Source organism: Pelobates fuscus, chromosome 6 (assembly GCF_036172605.1).
Source record: "Pelobates fuscus isolate aPelFus1 chromosome 6, aPelFus1.pri, whole genome shotgun sequence".
In the NCBI taxonomy this organism is placed as follows: domain Eukaryota; kingdom Metazoa; phylum Chordata; class Amphibia; order Anura; family Pelobatidae; genus Pelobates; species Pelobates fuscus.
This window is the reverse complement of record NC_086322.1, coordinates 175625329-175647025: the sequence shown is the minus strand read 5'-3', so window position 1 is coordinate 175647025 and position 21697 is coordinate 175625329. Positions and strand designations below refer to the sequence as shown.

General features: G+C 39.0%; 1 protein-coding gene across 2 annotated transcripts in view; it reads left to right on the top strand.

Moving 5' to 3' along the window:
* Positions 1-21697, top strand: part of LRBA (LPS responsive beige-like anchor protein) — a 619335-nt gene that overhangs the window by 230686 nt on the left and 366952 nt on the right. The gene's annotated exons all lie outside the window — the stretch shown is intronic.

Sequence of the window (21697 nt, the reverse complement as noted above, 5' to 3'; positions counted from 1 at the left end):
AACATTGCTACCTACAATTGACAAGTACCGGCAATTTGCAATAGTCATCAAATTTAAACTTTATTTTGTTAGGATAAGAACAATTCAATAAAGCTAATACTGAGTTTGAAATGTTTAGCACATTCAAAAGAGTGTCTATAACACCAAGCTTTTGCATAGTATTTCTAATTATATCCTGCATTTTAATTTGGTAAATTTCTTATTTGTCGCTCTGTTTTTGTAATCATCACAAGGGATAATAAATTCAATGAAACAAGAGTGATCTGTTCGATTAGACTGAATTCAACCATAGAGAAATAAGTGTAATCTTAATATTTCTTTTTTACGTGTTTTTAGTTTTTTATTTATTAATTTTGGCCACAGCCTAAGAGTACTGAAGAGACCAGCGTCGTGCTGTGTAATTATATATCAGAGGTTCAGCCATAGCCAATGCCTTCTTGCAAACAGATATGTAGTGAGGCTGCTGCAGTGTTGCTTTTGTTAAGTGTGTAATAGCCAGCGTGTTTCATTTGTTACATCAAGAAGCTTGATGACAGTCCTGCAGAGATGAAATGTGTTTCCTTTATAGTTCACTACATAATTATTGGTCGAGGGAATGTTTTACATCTTGAGCTCTGGATTTATATATCTCTTCATGCATGACACAGTCTCATCGAGGAGATGAACGACTTACTTCTTTTTACTAGGGGGCTAAACTCTGTTTCAGATATTTTCAGCTGATTTCACTTTTTCCTCAATCTTTTATTCTGTGTGCAAAAATAAAATGTCAACATGTATATTGTCAAACAAAATGATTTTCTTTTAAACTAGGCAAAGCAGCATGAATCACATCTCAACTTACCACATTTTGTGTGTGAACATCCTTAAATGTACAGATTTAACAAATTGTGTTAAATTAAACTTCTGTTAGATTAAAAAGATGTTTTAACTAGGTTATCTAATTAGCTGTTGCTGTATAATTAGGAAAAATAACTGCAAACCTTTACAATTGAATCAAATATCCACAGAAAAAATTGACATATGAAAGAAAATTATATACATAGAGAATTATATTAAAAAAACAAAGTGTGTAAGGCATTTCAAAATAGTGATGATAAATGTGTCAAACTAAATAAAAACGTGCTTTCCCCAAACACTCAATAAAACATTAACAAATAATTAAAATATACTAGCAAGGAAATGAACCTTGTGCCTCAATAAATAAAATAAATATAAATACAAACGTATGTTCATACATTTGGGTACCATAGGATACCTAAAATAAAGCACAAAAAAAATTACAAACATAGTGTGAATTGTTAAAACCATATGGTGAAGGAATGGGGTTAGAGTTTCAGGCTGTCCCAGGCTCTATATTGTGCGCTATAGAGTGCCACAAATGGCTCAATGATCCAATGTTCCCAAGAACTGTATGAAGGATCTTCAGTATTTTTAAAAGATCAATTTATGAAATAAAATATAATGAGCAACAATATAATCAATATGGGTACTGTCAGAGAGTGGTAGTGGGAGTTAAAATGGTAAGTCCATAATGGGTTACACTCACCACCTCCCAGTAACCCAGGAAATATAAAGTTCATATAGTAGAAAATAAGCAGCAAATGCGTTTCGGCTGTAAAGCCTTCTTCCAGTGCTTATACTTCTGTCTACTTTCTGCGTTTTTAGAACGATGTCCACATACAGTTTATCTGTTTCCTATTTCCGGTCATTGCGACCAGCCTCTGACAGTACCTATATTGATTATATTGTTGCTTGTTATATTTTATTTAATAATTTGATCTTTTAAAAATAGTGAACCTCATTCAGTTATTGATAACATTGGATCCTTGAGCTATTTGTGGCACCCTAGAGCGCATATTATAGTGCCTGGGACAGCTCTGAGCCATGTGAGTGAAACTCCAATCCCATGGCTTCACCATATGTTTTTTTTTGTTTTGTTTTTTAATCCTTTATTTTTATTGCGCATGGGGAAACAAACCATCTTACGATGCCACAACAGCATGTGTAAGCACCTTAATAACATAGTAACTCACAGATATGGCATTGAAGTAATGGCACATTTTTAAGGTATAGGCAGTATAAACAAGTGTAGTTTGCTACGTCTGTGGGTAACTGGTTCATAGATTGCAGGATAAAACTTACCAGGAAAGGTTAAGTGATCTTAACATGTATAGCTTGGAGGAAAGACGAGACAGGGGGGGATATGATAAAAACATTTAAATACATAAAGGGAATCAACACAGTAAAGGAGGAGACTATATTTAAAATAAGAAAAACTACCACAACAAGAGGACATAGTCTTAAATTAGAGGGGCAAAGGTTTAAAAATATCAGGAATTATTACTTTACTGAGAGGGTAGTGGATGCATGAAATAGCCTTCCAGCTGAAGTGGTAGAGGTTAACACAGTAAAGGAGTTTAAGCATGCATGGGATAGGCATAAGGCCATCCTAACTATAAGATAAGGCTAATTAAAAGTATTTTGAAATATAGGGCAGACTAGATGGGCCAAATGGTTCTTATCGTCCGTCACATTCTATGTTTCTACGTAACCATCAGAAGCTTGAAATAAAAAAAGGTTATACTAGCTGACATTTGGCTTAGAGAAGATTATGTGTTTACTAATGTTTAGCATGTATATTCTGCCATCCTGACCGTTATAGGTTGTCTAGTATAAGCTTACCAGTGTGAGGCAGTACAACCCTGTCAATTGGTGAGGAAGTCTATCTATGTCCTGGCATAGATGAGCAGTGAGAAATTAAAAATATAATAAACAGATATAAAAAGCAATGTTAAACTAGCATTAGTCTAGGTGACAGCTGGGTTATATCAGGGGCAGGAAGATACACCGTTTTCGCCAGCTGGCACAAGAATCGGGTGTATGGGTATGTGTAATCGTGCATGAGTGTGTGATCGTTTTCTTGTGGTCATGGCTGTGTCCCCTAAGAGTTCCCTTGATGGTATGTACCTTTGGTTGTTAAGGTCTAGTGGGTGTATGTGTGTGGGGTTAGCTTTGCTACAGCTGGAGATTTACGGAAATGTGTGTGTGTGTGGGATGAACCTGCCAAGATGCGTGTTGTGTAGCTCAGTGAAGGGGGCTACAGTCCCAATGTCTGTGTGGCTGTCCCGGTGTCAAGGTCTTCAGCCGATGCCTTGTGGGCTCACATTGGTCTCCCGTTGTGATGGTCTGTGTCTCGTGCTCTGTATTCCGGGCGTGCAGTGGAGAAGAGTACCAGGGTGGAGGGCAGGTTTGCTTGGTAGGTAGCGTATAGTCTTGGCTGAAAGTTGTGCCGTTTGGCACGGTTGCAGGCCACTGCCGGTCTGGTGTGGTTGCCGGCCACTGCCGGTCTGGTGTGGTTGTTCTGTAACATCCGCCATTTTGAGTCTTGTGTTCCACTGTCTTCTCGACTGGTCAACTTTTTTTTGTGTGTGCTTTATTTTAGGTACCCTTTGGTACCCAAATTTATGAACATATGTTTGTATCTCTGTTTATTTTTATTTATTGTGGCACCACGTTAATTTTCTTGCTAGTATATTTTAATTCTTTGTTGAGCGTATTATTGTAAACCCAATGATTCCAGTGCATGTGTATTGCACTCACAGAAGTGTAATTGATATACACTTGATGGTTTTGCACCAATGCCCTCAAAAATCCAAATAGACTTTACTCATTAAGCAAAAGAAAGTAAAGCGATACATAGGGAAAACCTTTCAATTTTGGTCTTTTCAGATGTGTTGTGTTTTTTTTTTTTTTTTATATAACCCCCCCCCCCCCCCCCCCTTTCCCCATCATCACGTTTCTACCATGTTTCAGCTGCTCTTGTCAACTGAAACAATGCCTTTTTTTTTTTACCAATAAATATTTTATTGATATATTTGCATATACATGATTAATGCATACAAATGCACAAAAAGAAGCATGACAACACGCATATTATATATAACCATTAATTGCACAGTAAAAATTAGACAAAAGCCTTTACATGTACACATGGTCAGTTTTACAGGCTTCTACTGTGTGCACAATTAAGAGTAGGGGAAAAACTCTATGGTTGGCTTGCAGAAAGTAGAAGTTGGTATTTATAGGTCATTTGCAGCTCTTGTGGTGATCAAATGACCCCGCAGAGGCACACAATATGAGGAAAAAGAATAAACTGATGCAGAAAGCAGTGAAAGATAATTTAAATGAAGAAAAGCAAGAGAATCGGAAACAGTGCCCTAGAAGCATCTAGAAAGTGCTTGGCTTGAACTCTCACCACTCTCGCCCCTATTACCTGTGTAGCTGGTTCATTTCCTAACTATATTCTCTATATTCTCTATATTGCCTGTTCGCTGCAGAATTCCTCCCATGATCGTAATATTCTGTCATAAGCCTTTATAGTTTCTGGTGCGACTGTGACATATTCTCCCATTTGTTTCTGTGAACCAGTATGTTAAAAACAGTTGAGAGAGCTCCCTGTATGTCAGGGTGCATTCAGATTGGAGTAGGGGAGCAAGCACTAAGAGGAAAGCGGGCATCCCTGTCGTGTGCCATTTGTCACTTGGAGCTGATGTGACAGAAACCCGGATTGTGATACTTGGGCTGTGGGGCATGAGTATAATGCAAAAAATTAGCTGAATAACTGGGTGGGCTCTCAGATAAAAAAATGAGTGCATTTGCAGACGATATCTTATGTCACTACCCAGCAAGTAAGTCTACCCTCCATTCTCCGATTGATAAAAGAATATGGGCATATTTCATATTATTCCCTCAATGCAACAAAAACCCAAGCTATGGCTGTAGGTATTCTCTAAACTCTTCCATACTCTTAACCAAACTTATCAGTTTGATTGGAAATCAGATTATATTAAGTGTTTGGGATTATCCACCGCTAAAAACCCTACTGCCCTGTACTCTAACTATATCAGGGTATGGAATGCATGTCACCAACCTCTACAGAAATAGTCACCCCTATTCCTTTCTTGGACTGAATAGTTGCATTTAAGATATCTATCCTTCCCAGACTCGTATATCTATTTCGCACCCTTCAGATAACTATACCTCTAGCATATTTCAAGACCATACAAACAGATCTCCTTAGATTTATATGGAAAGGTGAGAAGCTTAGCGTAGCTATGAAATTATTGCAAACTCCGTTTAAAAGAGGGGGAACTGGCCCTACCCAATATACTTAACTACTACTACGCTACTGTACTAACTGCTGCTATACCTCATATAGTGGACAATCTTCGCCCATAATTGACACTTTTTTTAGGCTTACAGAACTAAAGATAAAGAGTAGAGTTTAGGCACTGAGAATAAATGTAACTGCTTATAGGATATATAGATGAAGACAGGTAGGTTAGTCAGTAGTGAGAATAACAGGAGCCATCCCCCTTATACATTAGATGTGGTACAAGGAAGTCACCCGTGCTGCTCTGGCTCAACAAACACCCGACTTGCAGGGCCACGAGTACTGTAGAAGAAAGTCAGCCAGGCTCGGATTAGAGAGACATCCAGTATGATGTGCACTGAGGCTTCTCCATTAAAACTTCGACCTCCAACATGTCACCATCTTGAGAAGAGAGGGGTGAGTGCCTGGCAGGAACTTTTTCCTGCACCTGCGGTCGGTCTCCAGCCGATGTGAGAGCAGGAGCGTTGTGTGGTTCAACATAATCATGGGAGACAGGAGCATCGAGACAGGAGAAATCAGACGCTGGTTCCCCTCCACTCACCGCATCAAGGATCTATGAAGCCAGCTCGCCAAATGGTCTTTGGTAGGTTTACAGTAGATTAGGTGTGGATGGGCCCCTCACTCTTTCTTCCATGTGAGTCAGGAACGCCTCAAAGATGGCATTTAGCTTCTGGAGTGTTGAGTAGTCAATGGCAGCGGGAGAGCAGCCTCCTCTCCCACGCTGACCATGCTTGTATGGAGTTCTGTTCACTAGTGCATCTTTCTTCGCCTAGGAGATTCAGCCAGAACTTGCATGACAGGAGGACAGGGCAGTAAAGTCTCATTAACTACTGTACACCAATGCTTAACTCATGGTTCTTTGGAAATAAGTACCACAACATGTTAATGTAAGGGTTCCTTTTGGGGGAGAGGGGGCTTTTTAATTTGCCTAAATAAATACAGTGTTACGCTATGTGGATCTCTTTGTATCTTTTTAAGTTACTTTGATCACTGTTGCAAACGGTGCATTCCAAGATTGTGGATCTGACCTATGTGGCAATATTACTCCTCTATCAACCACCCAAGGACTCTGACATTTCAGTATTTAATTATTTTGAAGTAGTATATGCTGCTGATTTAACGAAAGAAACGACTTCTACAAGCAGTGGCTGTCCGAAACTGGACTAGTCCAATAAACCCGTAGAGTCACACCTTAGACGACACTCCAGAAGTGTCCCGGGGCATAACCCCTAAATGCTTAAACTACAGAAAGATACTCAAGCTACTGGATAGAAAATCCAGAAACACAAGTATCGGCTGGAAAAATAGTATAAGAAGTAAATGATAAAGTAATATACGTAAGGTGATTGCAAAAATAGATGGTCATGAGTGGATAAAGAATAAATCAAGCCTAATGGCTAACCTCCTGTCCTGGAGTCTCTTCGGTACATCTACTATACTCAGACTCTGGACTTTAATGTAATCCGGTGTGGTCCCAGTCTGAGACGTATTAGAAGTGTACAAGAGAATTACCTAGAACCCATGGTGTATAAGTCTTAAGATAAAGGTGGATATGGTAACATTATAATAAATTACCCACTCTTTATTCTCTAAGATTCTAGTCACCTTGATAGGGTGAGTGGAGATTGAAACCTAAATGAATGAGTGATCTCACCTCACTTCCTCCCAGCAGGCAACATGAAAGGGCCCGGTCTAAAGCATTCTTAAAGGGCTGGGACCCCTGATTATTTCAGCGGCCGCAGCCTACCGGGTTTAGTCTCTGGCAGGGGGCCCTTTGGGCCCCCAAGGATTAACTGGGCTCGGGGCAACTGCCCCATTTTCCCCCCTTTAAGACAGCCCTGACCAAGTGCCATCGCAAAATTATTTTATATTGAAGTTCTAGATGAGACATTATGAGCAAGTCCCCAGAGGTTCCTATGGGAAAGAGACCAACCCCCCTTTGATAACATGTTGCTCTTTTTGCTATGGAAACATCCATAAACATCTGTTAAGTGGTGCAAGACAAAAAAACACATAAAAAGGGGTTTCTAAGTGTTAAATGGACTCCTAAAGCACAATAGGTCCTGATTTGTTTAGCCTAAACTCAAGATTCAGGCAACTGCCTTGCAAGACTTATCATTGCACCTAATTGAGGAGGGCTTGCAAAGGCATCAGACAAGAGAACTGCAACTTTTGCAAGCTATTTTAGATACCTCCAAAGGAAAAAAAGTGCATGTTTTAATTGTTTGCATGTTTCTATAGTATAGTGGGTATCTGCTAAATAGTGATGTTTGTATTTGGGCAGTGGAATGTCCCTTAAAAGCATGTTTAACTATTCTGTTCTTAACCGTTCACTTAAGAGTTCCAGATCGTGTTTACACAAGTACCGTATCTTGTTTTGAGGTTAGTGAAATGTTGATTTCATACAGTAGAAACCAAAGAAAAAGTTACCTGCACTCCTAAATCCCTATGTAATTTTTTTGTTGTTGTTTTTTTTGTTTAATGTTGATTTCATGAATTTCTAATCTGCAGCCAAACCTAAAAATACCACACCACAATTCTGGAGCAGTTTGAAATTTGCAATAAAACCGCTGTCTCAGTATGCCAAGGAGGCTCTTTCTGTGTGAATTTGCAGTGCCAGCTATACGTTGTTGGGTTTTTTGTTTTTTTTGCCATATTCTCTTGTGTTCCATATCGTGATTTTTGTTTAATATGGCTGTTCTCTGTCATCCTCCCTTTGCGTTTAAGATTTATATTTAGTATAATTTAAATTTTTTTTTTTTTTTTTTTTAGTTCTTTGAGAAGCAGTTGGTAAGGTAACAGCTCATAAAAAAATTCTAAGGCACCAGCACAGTGAAGTGTTTGTTCACAACATAAGGGCTATGTAGAGTAAGTTAGTTGAGCAATAGACCAAGCCTAATTGAGCTTGGGCATCATATCAACTTCAGTGAAAGGACAGGAGGTGGTCCTTGGTACTGACTCCCTTTTAGAGCTTAATACATTCATGAATGGCTTAACCCCAAAGTTTGTGTTCCTGCATGAAATTGTTCCACCATTCTGTTATTTCACTATCTGAAATCCTAGATAATGGAAGGCTCGGGCAGGATACCACTAATTGGATTAGAGTGGTCAGCTGATGCTGTAATCCAATGAATAGCTTCCCATTCATAAAAAAGGTATGTAACCTAAAGTTGAGCCAGCACCAGAGACCTCATGGTACCATAACTTAATTTTGATTAAATGACCACTATAGTGCCAGGAAAAAAACTTGTTTTTCTAGCACTATAGTGCCCTGAGGGTGCTCTCACCCTCAGGGTCCCACTCCCGCCCGGCGGAAGGCGGTTAAACACCTTTCTCCAGCGCCTGTGTCCCTCTGCGATGGGGACACTCCTCCCTCTTCTGATGCCATCGGCTGAATGCGCATGCGCAGCAAGAGCCGCTCGCATTCAGCCAGTCCATAGGAAAGCATTCTCAATGCTTTCCTATGGATGCTGGCGTCATCTCACTGTGAAAATCACAATGAGAAGCGGGGAAGCACCTCTAGTGGCTGTCAATGAGACAGCCACTAGAGGCTGGATTAACCCTAAAGTAAACCTAGCAGTTTCTCAGACACTGCTATGTTTACAGCAGGCATGGTTAACCATAGATGGACCTATCACCCAGACCACTTCATTGAGCTGAAGTGGTCTGGGTGCCTATAGTAGTCCTCTAAGCTTTTATGATGCCCAGTGTTCATTTAATACTCTATCTGTGAATGTACTAAAATCCCCACAATGTTACGCCATTTGATAACTGTACCGGAAGAGTAGAATCTGCTGTAAATTAAATATTTTGGTCTATGAGCTCAGTCTTGGGGACGGAATATGATACATTTGTTGAAGGAAAGTGCAAACAACTCAGTAAATTGTTTTATTTTTAAATGTTAATCACTCATCAATCTCCAATAACCTTTATGCAATAATTGGACTAAAATCATTGATCCACATAGGATCGTCGTGGATTATATTAGAAGCAAAGAATTTAGTAGCAAACCTATTCAGAAATGCACTCGTACTACCTACTGTTCAAGAAGGATGGACTACAAAATTGAAATTAATCTGACAGTACACCTGGTACGTAAAACAGGATAAGTCAAGGAATTGGATGCCATTAGTCACTGAAAAGGACAAGACAGACATTTGATATGTTCTAAAAAGATTGCTTTACCTATCCTAAAAACAATATGGTCCTAGCTCCACACAAATTGCAGGTGGACCTGCTGCATGGATTCATGCTTGGGTTTTTCAATATTCTTTCAAAGCTGTGCCAGCTGTAAATCTATTCATATATTACTTGTATTCTATCTCTCACTCGCCGTTTGAACACATCTACAATTTTGAGTTATGTTTCTCTCAATTATGACATGATTGAAACCATTTTTTCCATTTATTTGAAATCATGCTCTGTGGAAAACTTCTATGCATGGGTTCTTCATGATAATTAAATCTAGCATTTGCAAGAGCCGTGAAATATGCCCCTTTTCTCTCTGGTTTTGTTTCTTCAACTGGAAAAATCTAGTTTCTTTTGTATGCTAATCTTCTTCTTTTTCTTTCTTTTTTTTTTTGTATATTTGACATGATGAAAAATGTTTCTTTTTCACTTATACTGACTTGCATGTTTTAAGATAAGTTTGGTGTGCTGATCATAAATGCCCCGAAAATCGTAGACCGCGTCCAGGTTCTTCGCAATGACTTAACTAGTTTTTTATTTTTATATTTTTTTTTATCATGCTTTGCATGTTTGTGTTTTAATCTCTTTATGCAATTTGCACATCACACTGAGGTGAAAGAAAATTTTCTAATACTCCTTCTCGTTTTCAAAACCATATGAAAATGCTATGAGGGAAACCGAACAAGTCATTTTCATGAATATTGTTTGCAGCTTTACTACATTTCAGCACATGTACAACTGGTTAGCATTTCTCTGAAGTTCTGCATTTATGGAAAGAGAAGCCTGTGCTGTACTCCAAAAGATTTTTTTGGTACTAGTACTGATTTATTGGAGGAAACAAAATAAATAAATATAAATGTGTATATTTATAAAAATGTTGTTTTGTCCTTATTGATGCCTTGAAACCATTGACGGTTCTGCTGATTTAGTAGTCTTATTACAGGTTAGAACAATCATAAAAAATCTCCATGTTTCTGTAGTTCAAACATTTAAAACTGGAAATTTAGACTGGTGGTATAATGCTTGTGGGGAAAAAAGTTTGTATTAGGCTAGTTTTATTCTTTATCTAAAGTAATCCCTACTCGAACGTTAGCCCTTAAAGGGATTCTATCGTGCCAGGAAAACACACCCTCCCTTGCGTGCCGCCTCCCGCAGTGAGGAAGGGGTTAAAACCCCTTCAGTCACTAACCTGAACCCAGCACCGATGCCACTCTGCACTGGGCCAGGCTCACATTTGGATTTCCCCATAGAGCATTATTCAGTGAGTTACTTGTGTATTAGGGAGGATAGATGGGTTGGAGGAGATGATTTGTAAGAAATAACCAAAATTTTAAATTGAGCCTTGTATCTTACACGAAGCCAATGCAAGGATGGACAGAGGGGTAAGGCATGGGAGATGCAGACAGGAAGAAGAGCCTTGCTGCCACATTCATTATAGACTGGAACACAGCAAGTTTGGAGCACCTAAGACCACTGGCAAGCGGATTGCAGTAGTCAAGGCAAGAGAGGGGATAGCGGCATGGACCAGCATCTAACATCCGGCGTTAAGTGTGGGTGGATGCGCGCTATGTTTCTGAGATAGAAGCGGCCAGATTTGGCAAATTACAGATTTGAAGTCAGAGTAAAAGAACACCTAGGCAGCGAGAATACGAGGTAGAGCTGATGGCGCCGTTCACGTGGAGGGGAACAAACAGGAGTAGCAACACTTGATGGAGGAAAGATCAGAAGTTCTGTTTTGTACCGGTTTATGGAAGTGAGCAGCCATCCTGTTAGAAAGAGCAGTGAATCAGTCAAAGACGCGAGTCAGCAGGGGTGATGAGAGATTGGGAGAGCACAGATTTGCGTGTCATCGGCATGGAAATGATATTGGAAGCCAAGGGAGGCAGTATAGATTGAGAACAGTACTGAACCTTGGTAAAACCAACAGAGAGAGGTTGGGGGAAGAGGCAGAGTGAGATAAATACTCTAAAGAGCGCTGGGACAGGTAGGAGGATCACCAGGAGAGAACAATATTTCGTAGACAGATTACGGAGGTCAATAGTGTCAAAAGCAGCAAAAAGTTCAAGGGGATTAGGATAGAATAGTGACCATGAGATTTTGCAGTGATTACATAATTTGATACTATGGTCAGAGCCGTTTCTACAGAGTGAGTGCGGAAACCAAACTGAAGTGGGCCGAGCAGATTTGGCTTTGAGGAAGTCTGTCAATCTCACATACACAAGTCTCTAAAAGATCTTAGATGCAAAAGGCAGTAGAGAGAGAGGGCGGTAGTTTGACAGACTTTGGGTCCACATTGGGCTTTTTCAGAATCTGGGTTAGTTGCATGTTGGAAAGATGATGGAAATATGCCAGAGGAGAGGAAGATATTAAAATCTTTGTAGTGAGGAGACAGGGTGCGGATGAGATGCAAAAGAATAGGATCAAGGAACAGGTTCTGGGGCGCAAAGACCGGAGCAGAGTAAGAAACCTCTTGCGCTGTGGCGGGTGCGAATAAATGTAGAACAGAGGCAGAGTGGGGTTGGGGGAAGTATTGGTAGGGAGAAGGAAAGAGATGAGATCTGATTGCCTGGTTGTAGAAAGTTTCTCAGTGAAGTGAGTTGGAAGGTTTGTGGCAATCATGGTATTAGGAGGAGGAGGAGGAGGAGCAACAGGGCGAAGAAGAGTTGTGTGAAATAGGCGTTTGGTTTCATGGCAAAGTGTAGAAATGAGGGCATTGAAGTAATTTTACTTTTGCAGAGGGAAAGCGATTTAGATCCAACTTCATGGATTTGTATTTCTAACTCTATATGTACTATAAATTACTAGAAACACATTTTTTATATATTTTAATCTTAAACATAATGTTTCTTGGAAGATATACCATAGAAGCTTTTCCGTTTTTGTCCATTTATTGCATGATTGGATTATATTTTTTTTTTGTTCTCTAAGTTTGCTGTCTATCTGTTTTAACACACTCACACACTGTCTCTCTCTCTTTCTTAATTGATGTCTGATATATTGTGATCTATGCAGTCTGTGGTTCTTTTCACATGGGGATACATGGAGTAAAGCATTTTTAACATAATCTGGCTAATTAGTGATCACTGTTACTAAGGCTTTTGTCATATGGTTAAGATAGAAATATTGATTTATTGAGCAGATCTGGTGACATAGGTGCACACGCAACACAAAGAAGAATTCAATAGACAGCAAATATAAGTAACCTTGTACAAATTGGCACTTTCATTAAAAAAATGAATTTTTGTTTTAAAAATAACTAGAACTAAGTCCTTAAATGTTTTATCCCATCGATTACAATTACGTTGATTTTTATGATTCAGACCACACACACACACACTTTTTTTTACAGTATTTGAAAAATGACTGGAGTCAGAACTGAACCAGGATTGCTACAGTCGGCCGGTTCCTGATTTCAGAGTGGTTAACACTGGGTACTGGTTGACATTTGGATTAGAGTATACTGGATGTTTTGGAGGGCAGAAGAATAAGACATGATTGGGGACCTAATGGAAAAAAAACAATGGCAGACTGTTGGCAAGTTTGCAATTCTTAGCAGTTAACTGTATTTTGGTGTCTGAAGTGGCAGATGTATACTCATGCAATGTCACAGGTCAATGTACAGCAAGTGACATACTCAGTGGCAGGCAAAGGTTTTAGTTTAGCAACTGCTATGAAATGGTAATAGAAGATGCCTGCACATGATAACAATTCTGGAATGGGTCCTAGTAGGTTGCCAAACATTTCCAGAAGTCTAGCCTTCCTCTGATTTAAAAGTAGTATTCTTTGACATGTCAGTCTGCTGTTTTGAAGATACTCCTATTTAAATCTTAATTTCAATGCATGTGTTCAAAGCCAGAGGATCACATTGTTTGATTATAATAGTCTCCCTATTATAATACCTTTTTTTTCAATGAAACTCCCCTCTCCTTTTTCAACGATTGTTTCAGATTATTTGGACATTGTAAATCATGAAATAATTCTGAAGGGATGTACATTATACTAATAGGGAATAAATAGAGACCCGATATATCACCTGTTTTCTTGATTTTTAGGATCACTAGATCTAATTAGCATATAGATGCAACTGTCGGTTTTATATTTATTTTTGGCAATGGATAATAAAGCCTGTTATATCATTGAACAGACGGTTAAATGGTTATCTTTTGCTATATCACTGCAATCTTCACACACATTGTTTACTGTTGAAGACATTTCAATCAATTACTTAGTTTTATGAAATACCAAACCAGGGATTCTCACACTAGGTTTCCCTGATCTATTTCTTTACTATAAGGGTTAAGCCCTGGGTGGAATTGGTACCACCTCCACTGACCAACCCCTGTCCGGGATATTATCTGTATAGGGGTGATTTAGTCTATTAATTTTGTTGGATCACATTGTTTACTGCAGCAAGTGCCTCAATACTTCAGCAAGGTGGGCTGGCACATGTGATTAACACCAGAGTGCAGCAAGCATTGGTGGACAGGTGGAGCGTATGGAGGTTAGGGAAACACTACCAGGAGGTGTCCTCTGTTATATTACACATGTTTTAAAATGAATAAATTAATACCTTAGCATCAAATATGTTAACCTAAACTTTTGTTTGTGAACATCGTAATTGTAAATGGTTTTATTAAAATGCAGATTAACTTACATATTGTCATGGTATGCTTTTTCCAGAAGATATCTTATGGATATTCTGAAATGCTACTTTGATGGATAATTTTAGCATATCTGGCTATTGCACCTGTTACCTGTGAATATAGCATTACTGAGAGTGTCTTTCAATTCCACCATCAAAAAAGAAAAAAAAAAGTGAATTATTAAAAAGATAAAAATAAATTTATGTTTGCTCTCTGTCAGAGTTCATTTCCAGAGCCAACCTTGATAGAAGATCAGAATGATTTAGACAAGTTTGCTTTAGAGATTCATAACATATGCTAGCCAGGCGGAATTGAGTTATCTGTGCTGTAGAGAGTAAGTTATTGTAGCAGGAGCTGACAGAGATGAAGATAACTGAGGAAAATTCAATTACCTTTTAGTGTTTTCTTTCTAATAGGATTCTTAATGTGAAAAAGATCCTTAGATGATGCACCTCTATAGCTTAGTGGAAGTCCAAACGAGGAGGAGGGGATAACAAAAAACACACATATACACTAATCCCCATCAGGTTTAGTGGAACTGTAGATCTTTGTTTGGTTAGTGCTTTTTTAAAATATATATATACCGGTATATATTTTTTGTATAAACAGTGAGTGTGTTGGTAATAGTTGTGTGACTGGAATGAGCAATGGTAATCTACGGTGTAAAAGAAGACGGTTTCCTCTTTGTATGCAATATTAGCATACACACATGGGCATCAGCCTAACCTTATTATAATGGACCTCTACATCAATGCAACATTAATGGACTGCAAAATGAACGCCTGGTTTCTCAGAGCTATTTATTTTAACATATCAACAGTCCATATTTAAAAAAAAAAAAAAAACTATTAGCAAATCTTCTCAATTTGTTGTATTTGATCCTGCTAATGTTCCTGTGGTTTGAAATTTAAGATCTCTTCAATCTGCAGTTCATATTGTGAAAATAAAATCTAAAGAAGCTTGTACCTCACAAACATCCTGACAATCTACCACTTGGTCAATGTTTCATGTTTGACCTGTGCTCAGGGAGGAATAACAGACTGTGACTTAAAGGACTGTCTTTCTCAAAATAGTTTGAGCTCTTTTTGGAGCATGACATTGCATCTACCGTATTTTTCGCTCCATAAGAAGCACCTCACCATAAGACGCACCTAGTTTTTAGAGGAAGAAACCCAGAAAACAATATATTCTGAACAAACTGTCCCATAGTGTTTCTTACTATGGGACAGTTTGTTCAGAATATTTTTTGTCCCCCCCTCCCATAGTCTTCTCCCCCCCTCCCATAGTCTTCTCCCCCCCTCCCATAGTCTTCTCCCCCTCCCCATAGTCTTCATCCACCCCCTCCCCATAGTCTTCATCCACCCTCTCCCCATAGTCTTCATCCACCCCCTCCCCATAGTCTTCATCCCCCCTCCCCATAGTCTTCATCCCCCCCTCCCCTCCCCATAGTCTTCATCCCCCCTCCCCTCCCCATAGTCTTCATCCCCCCCTCCCCTCCCCATAGTCTTCATCCCCCCCTCCCCTCCCCATAGTCTTCATCCCCCCTCCCCTCCCCATAGTCTTCATCCCCCCTCCCCTCCCCATAGTCTTCATCCCCCCCTCCCCTCCCCTCCCCTCCCCATAGTCTTCATCCCCCCTCCCCTCCCCATAGTCTTCATCCCCCCCTCCCCTCCCCATAGTCTTCATCCCCCCCTCCCCTCCCCATAGTCTTCATCCCCCCCTCCCCTCCCCATAGTCTTCATCCCCCCCTCCCCTCCCCATAGTCTTCTCTTCTCTCCCATATTCTCCTCTCCCATACTGTCCCCCTCCCCTTGTCCCATAATTACTTACCTGTCTTGTAGCGTTTCTCGGCAGAACAGGGCGCACCGCGGTACTGGAACTTCAATTTCAGGTTCCGGTTTCCGGCGGGACTGAAAGGAAGTGTGCACACTGAGCTGAGTGCGCACTTCCTTTCAGTCCCGCCGGAACCTGAAATTGAAGTTCCAGTACCGCGGTGTGCCCTGTGCTGCCGGCCAATGCTACAAGACAGGTAAGTAAAGCTTCATATTCGCTCCATAAGACGCACAGACATTTCCCCTCACTTTTGAGGGGAAAAAAAGTGCGTCTTATAGAGCAAAAAATACGGTATACATTATGCTAACACTTCTCCTAGCAAATGTGTAGATTAGAAGAAAAGCCTATTTATAAATAGCTTTTTCTCCCACCTGTCAAGTCTTCATAGACTCTGTGCCAATGAATCGGTTAAGAACAGCAAAAGAAACCAGTGCTGGACGTCCCTCCTGCTCTCCACCCATAGCTACCACAGTGTGTGCGTTAGTTGCTATGGTAACTGCCTAGTTGATGCTCTTAGGGAGTATAGGAAGAGTGTGACTGGTGCGACCGTTCAGACGCCAGAAACAAAGCTAGCTTGTTGGCATCATGGAGGAGGTTTGCCCGGTTTGTGACGTGTCCAGGTTGCCACTGCTCCTCCTCTTCCTTATGTCAGCCGGTGGGCGAGACTGATCCCGCCCGCTGGCGGAGACCTAATGCGCATGTGCGGCAGTGCCGGGCATGCGCATTAGAGCTCTCCATAGGAAAGCATTGAAAATGCTTTTCAATTCTTTCCTATGGGGAATTGAGCAACGCCTGAGGTCCTCACACAGCGTGAGGATGACCAGCGACGCTCTAGCACTGTTATGAAGCCAGAAGTGCCCTCTAGTGGCTGTCTAGTAGACAGCCACTAGAGGAGGAGTTAACCCTGGAAGTGTAATTATTGCAGTTTATAAAAAAAAAAAAAAACTGCAATAATTACACTTCCAGGGTTAAAGATAGTGGGAATTGGCACCCAGACCACTCCAATGGGCAGAAGTGGTCTGGGTGCCTGGAGTGTCCCTTTAAATATTTTTACTATTCATTGTCAACAGAAGTGTTCTCTGTGGCTAGTGACATCTGGTTTATTAAACTGTGAACTAAAAAGGAAAAAAAAAATTAAATTTGGACTAAAGTAGCAAATTTGGAAAAATGATCCTGCTTTTATCCCATTGTGTATTGTATCCTAAAATTAGCAGTTTGGTTTTTATTTCAATAGAGTTTAGTGTTTACAAATGGATCGCTATTTTCTTTCTTTTGTGACTAGTGTCTTCATAGATTACATATTTTTTTCCTAATACTTCAATAAATTGTACATCACTTTTTAAAATATATGTTGTAGCTTTATGCTACAATGTTTAATTAATTTTCTCATCAATCTTCACCCAACACCCCATAGGACAAAGCAAAAACTAAACAAAATAAAAAAATATTTAGAAATATTACCTTGATTACCTCAGATGTATCTCATTTCTCTGGATCATCTTTGAAATATTTCTACACGTTGAAGTCCACCTGTGGCAAATACAATTGATTGAACATGACTTGGAAAGGCATACATCTGTCTTTATAAGGTCTCACAGCTGAAAATGCATGTCAGAGCAAACTCAGAGCCATTAAGTCAAAGGAACTGCGTGCAGAGCTTAGACAGGATTGTGTGGATGTACATATTTGAGGAAGGTTAACACAAAATCCTTTGCATTGAAGGTTTCCAAGAGCACAGTGGCCTCCATAATTCTTAAATGGAGAAAGTTTGGGCCGAGCTAGCAGCCTGCAAAACTGAACAATTGGGGGAGGGGGAACTTGGTTAGAGAGGTGACCAAGAACTCTATGAACCCTCTGGGTGAGCTCCAGAGATCATGTATGAAAATCATGGGAGAAATTTGAGAAAGGACAAACATGACTGCGACACTCCACCAATATTGCCTTTAGGGCAGACTGGCCAGACTGAAGCCTCTCCTCAATGAAAAGCCCACTTGGCTATGGAAAAGCACCTGCAGGACATTGTGAAACAAGATTCTCTGTTGTAATAAAATGAAGATTGAACTCTTTGTTCTCCGTTTACAGAATCTTGTGTAGAGGAAACAAGCAACACCTAACACCTGCACAATACAATACCACCAGTGAAGTGTGTTGGTTGCTTCACACTTTGGGTGTATTTTTCAGAGGCAGAGACTGTGATGGCTCAGAGATAGCTGAACACTGCAAAATAAAGCGATATCCTTAATAAAAACTTGGTCCAGAGTGCTCAGGAGTGAAGATTGTGCCACAGTTTCAACTTTAAACAAGACAATTGCACAAAGCACACATCCAAGGCAACACAAAAGTGGTTTAGGAACAATTCTGAATGTCCTTGAGTGTCCCAGCCATAGTATGAACTTAAACCTATTCGAACATCTCTGGAGAGACCTTAAAATAGTTTACCATGGGTGGTCCTTATTAAGCCTGATGGAGATTGAGGATCTGCAGAGATGAGGGGCAGAAACTGCCCAAATCCAGGTGTACAAAGCAGTCACATCACACCCAAAAAGACTTGAGGCTGTAGTTGCTGTCAAAGGTGCTTCATCTTAGTGCTTGGTACTTCACCAAATTTCTGAATACTTATGTTAATGTGATATATATATATATATATATATATAATTTTTTTTTTTTTTACAATCGTGCTAAAAATCAGGTGTTTTTTCATTATGGTGTATTGAGTGTAGATTTAAGTGGGGGGAAAAGTGAAATAAGGGTTCTGAAAATATATATATATTTTCCCTGATTAACATAAATAATTTTATTATGCCACATACAAAAATAAAAACACAAATATAACCAAGATGTAAATGTTGGCTTAAGAATATGAATTTGCCAGAAAAAATTGTATTTCTTGTTGAGTGTTCTAAGGACAAGAAATTGTATAGGTTATTAACCATGAGATGCATCCAGCCTTGTAATAAAACAATATATTATGGGAGAAATTAGTCTTTTTTTTTTTTATCCTTAATTTCCTTGTGCAGAATATTTCTTTTCAGTCTTATTGCTTCTTTCCAATATCTCAGTTCTCCTCCTCCTTGCCAAATGCTATTTACTCAATTCTAAATATAACACTTTTCAGTAAGAAGTGCTAATTTTTCTTATGCTAAGCTACATTTTGCAAAGCAGAGTGCCAAAATTTATTATTTTACACTTTTTAAGGGCTATTCTGTTATCACACATCTGACTCCTTTTTCACACTATATGCTCGATTATATCTTATGTCCTACATCTCGGTCTATCTTTAACGCCATACTATGGAGTCCAATACAGCATAAAAAAAAAGTTAGACTTCTGAATACACTGTATATACGGTACATACAAAGCGGTTCCCCCAAATTCAACTGAAAATGCAACTTATGAATTTTCAAGTTTCAAAAATTCAACCCCATTCACGACCAGCATCTTAGAATGACTGGATAAGTCATAAGTTGCACTTTTTTGTTGAATTTGGTGTAACCAATTGAATCAATAATTGTGTTGAGCTAGTTCAATTGCTTTTGTTTGATTAGTTAATTGCAAACAGCTGAAAGTCTGTACATTTGGACAATAAACCTGATTTGTGTGTGTGTGTGTGTGTGTGTGTGTGTGTGTGTGTATATATATATATATAATTTCTCTAGCACAGTGAATAATGTACTTGAAGTGGTACTTTTCTATTCCCCACGTAATTTGTTTTGTATATGACTGAGTCACTTTAACTGGCCTTAGTAATGGCTTATTTAGGTGTGGAGTGAGTAAATGGGAGGACTGTGCATTTAAGTCCTTAAGGGATAGTATAGATAGTTTATTTATTTTTAAACCACAATTCTACTTTGTACACATGTATAAGACTAACATGCATTTTATAAAACTCTAAAACAATTTTATTTTTCCCTACTGAATGATTTGAAAAAGTTATCTTGTGGTTATCCGAGCGCCTGATAGATTAAAAATGGTTTGGAAGCTGCAAAGCTCACGCGCTGTATCCAGTCCATTAAAACAAGGAGAAATAGAAGAGATACTTTGATAAGTGTTCTGCCTCTGGTAACCTTCATAGCTATTATCGAGAGGATGATACTATATCTATTTCATTGGCTGAGGCTTTTTTTTTTTCCATGCAGAGCAAATCAATACGTTCAGGCTCTGGATGACAGAAGCATCACTTTAGAATGAGCATGTCTGACAGACATTGTCATTGGCTGACTTTTGTTTGCTGTTGTGGTTTGAACCTTTCATTTTTCTAGGCTTTCTCAAATGTTTTTGAGGGATTTCCCTAGGTAGAACTTCAAACTAGAGGTCAAGTGTACAAATACTTCCAGGTAGACAAAGTCGACTTCATTTTTCCGGATTGCTGCTTTAGTCAGCACCTTGAGAACAGCTGCTTTGTTATCCTTGGCATGTGAATAGCATCTCCTCGAAGTCAAATTCAGTTGGGTTTCTTTTTTATACTTTGAATTAAATTTAGTTCATGATTATTCATGGTTTAGTAAATATACCCCATTGCATTCAGTTTCATTTATAATTACCAATGATGGGTAACTATAAAAAATGTATATACTAATACAATTTTAGATAAATTTAGTTATTCATATACTAGAATTATTTTATTTAAACACATATCAATAAAGACATTTTGCACTCAAGCCCTTGCAAGCAGTTGCCAAACTGACATCAGGGTAGTGCTTGCAATGTAGTAGAATGTTCAGCCTGGCATTCCTGCCAAATAGCTTTTTTTCTGTTTCAGCTTCCATCACACCCACTGTACAGCACTACGGAATCCTATGGTGCTATATAAAAAATAAAATAACAATCACCAAAATAAATATATAAACACTGTGCACTAAAAGGTTATACAGTGTGGTGTTACCTTGTAAGGGTTAAAATCTTGTTAGCCATCGTGTCCTGCCCCACATTGCATTTATCTTCTTGTACTGGTTACTGGGCTCCAATACTACATTGATATACATGATCGAGAACAAGGGGTCTGTAAATGTATATTCAATCTAACTGCCTTCTAAATTATTTACAACTAATATATCTGGCATGGCTGCTTTAATGCCTACAGATCATTAGATCAGTAGCCCGTGTTCAGAAGGAGAGACATCACATTATCTCTTCTTGGGAAGTGAAAATGTTGCAGCTCTTTAGTGCGTTGTGTGTGTAATGTATTTACATTTTGTGGGGGAAATTGTAATATTTTTTTCTTCAACCCTTTATTAGTCAAAATTAATACGTATACACACACACTCCACTCTATAAGTAAACCTATGTAGTGCAATGATGTGCAGAAATGCAGAAAAAAAAAGTGTGCTCTTCTAGATGCAAGAATAAATGTTACCTTTTGTTAACTTAATAACCTATAGTGTTATATAAAGTTTGAGAATGAAACTCTCTGGTAGTCGTCAAGAGCTCCTCAGGTCTAACTGTGTCCAAGTGTAAACTGTGTCTAAGCCAAAGGTGATAATTGATAAGCACGCTTGCCAAATCTATCCAGCACTTGTTTTACAGTAAATTAGATTGCAAAAAGTGGACAGCAACTTTCCCGAAGTTACTCCTAGAAAGAACTGTTCTTGTCGTGAACATTTAAATTTCTCAGCGTGATAATAACCAAGCACCTTTTATTCAAAAAGAAGCTTTTTCAGTAAATAAACTCCTATTCTTAAAAATTCACATTAGGGTGCTATGTTTAGTTTCTGTAGATAAGAAATGGGTAGATTTGTCTTCCATATTAAAGCTGTTCTGTAAACCACTAAAATGTTGTGTTATTAGTCCACCTAATGTTTGTTTTCATTTTAAAACAATCTGCACATCAAGCAGCTGGCCTAAAAATCCATTTTAAGCATAG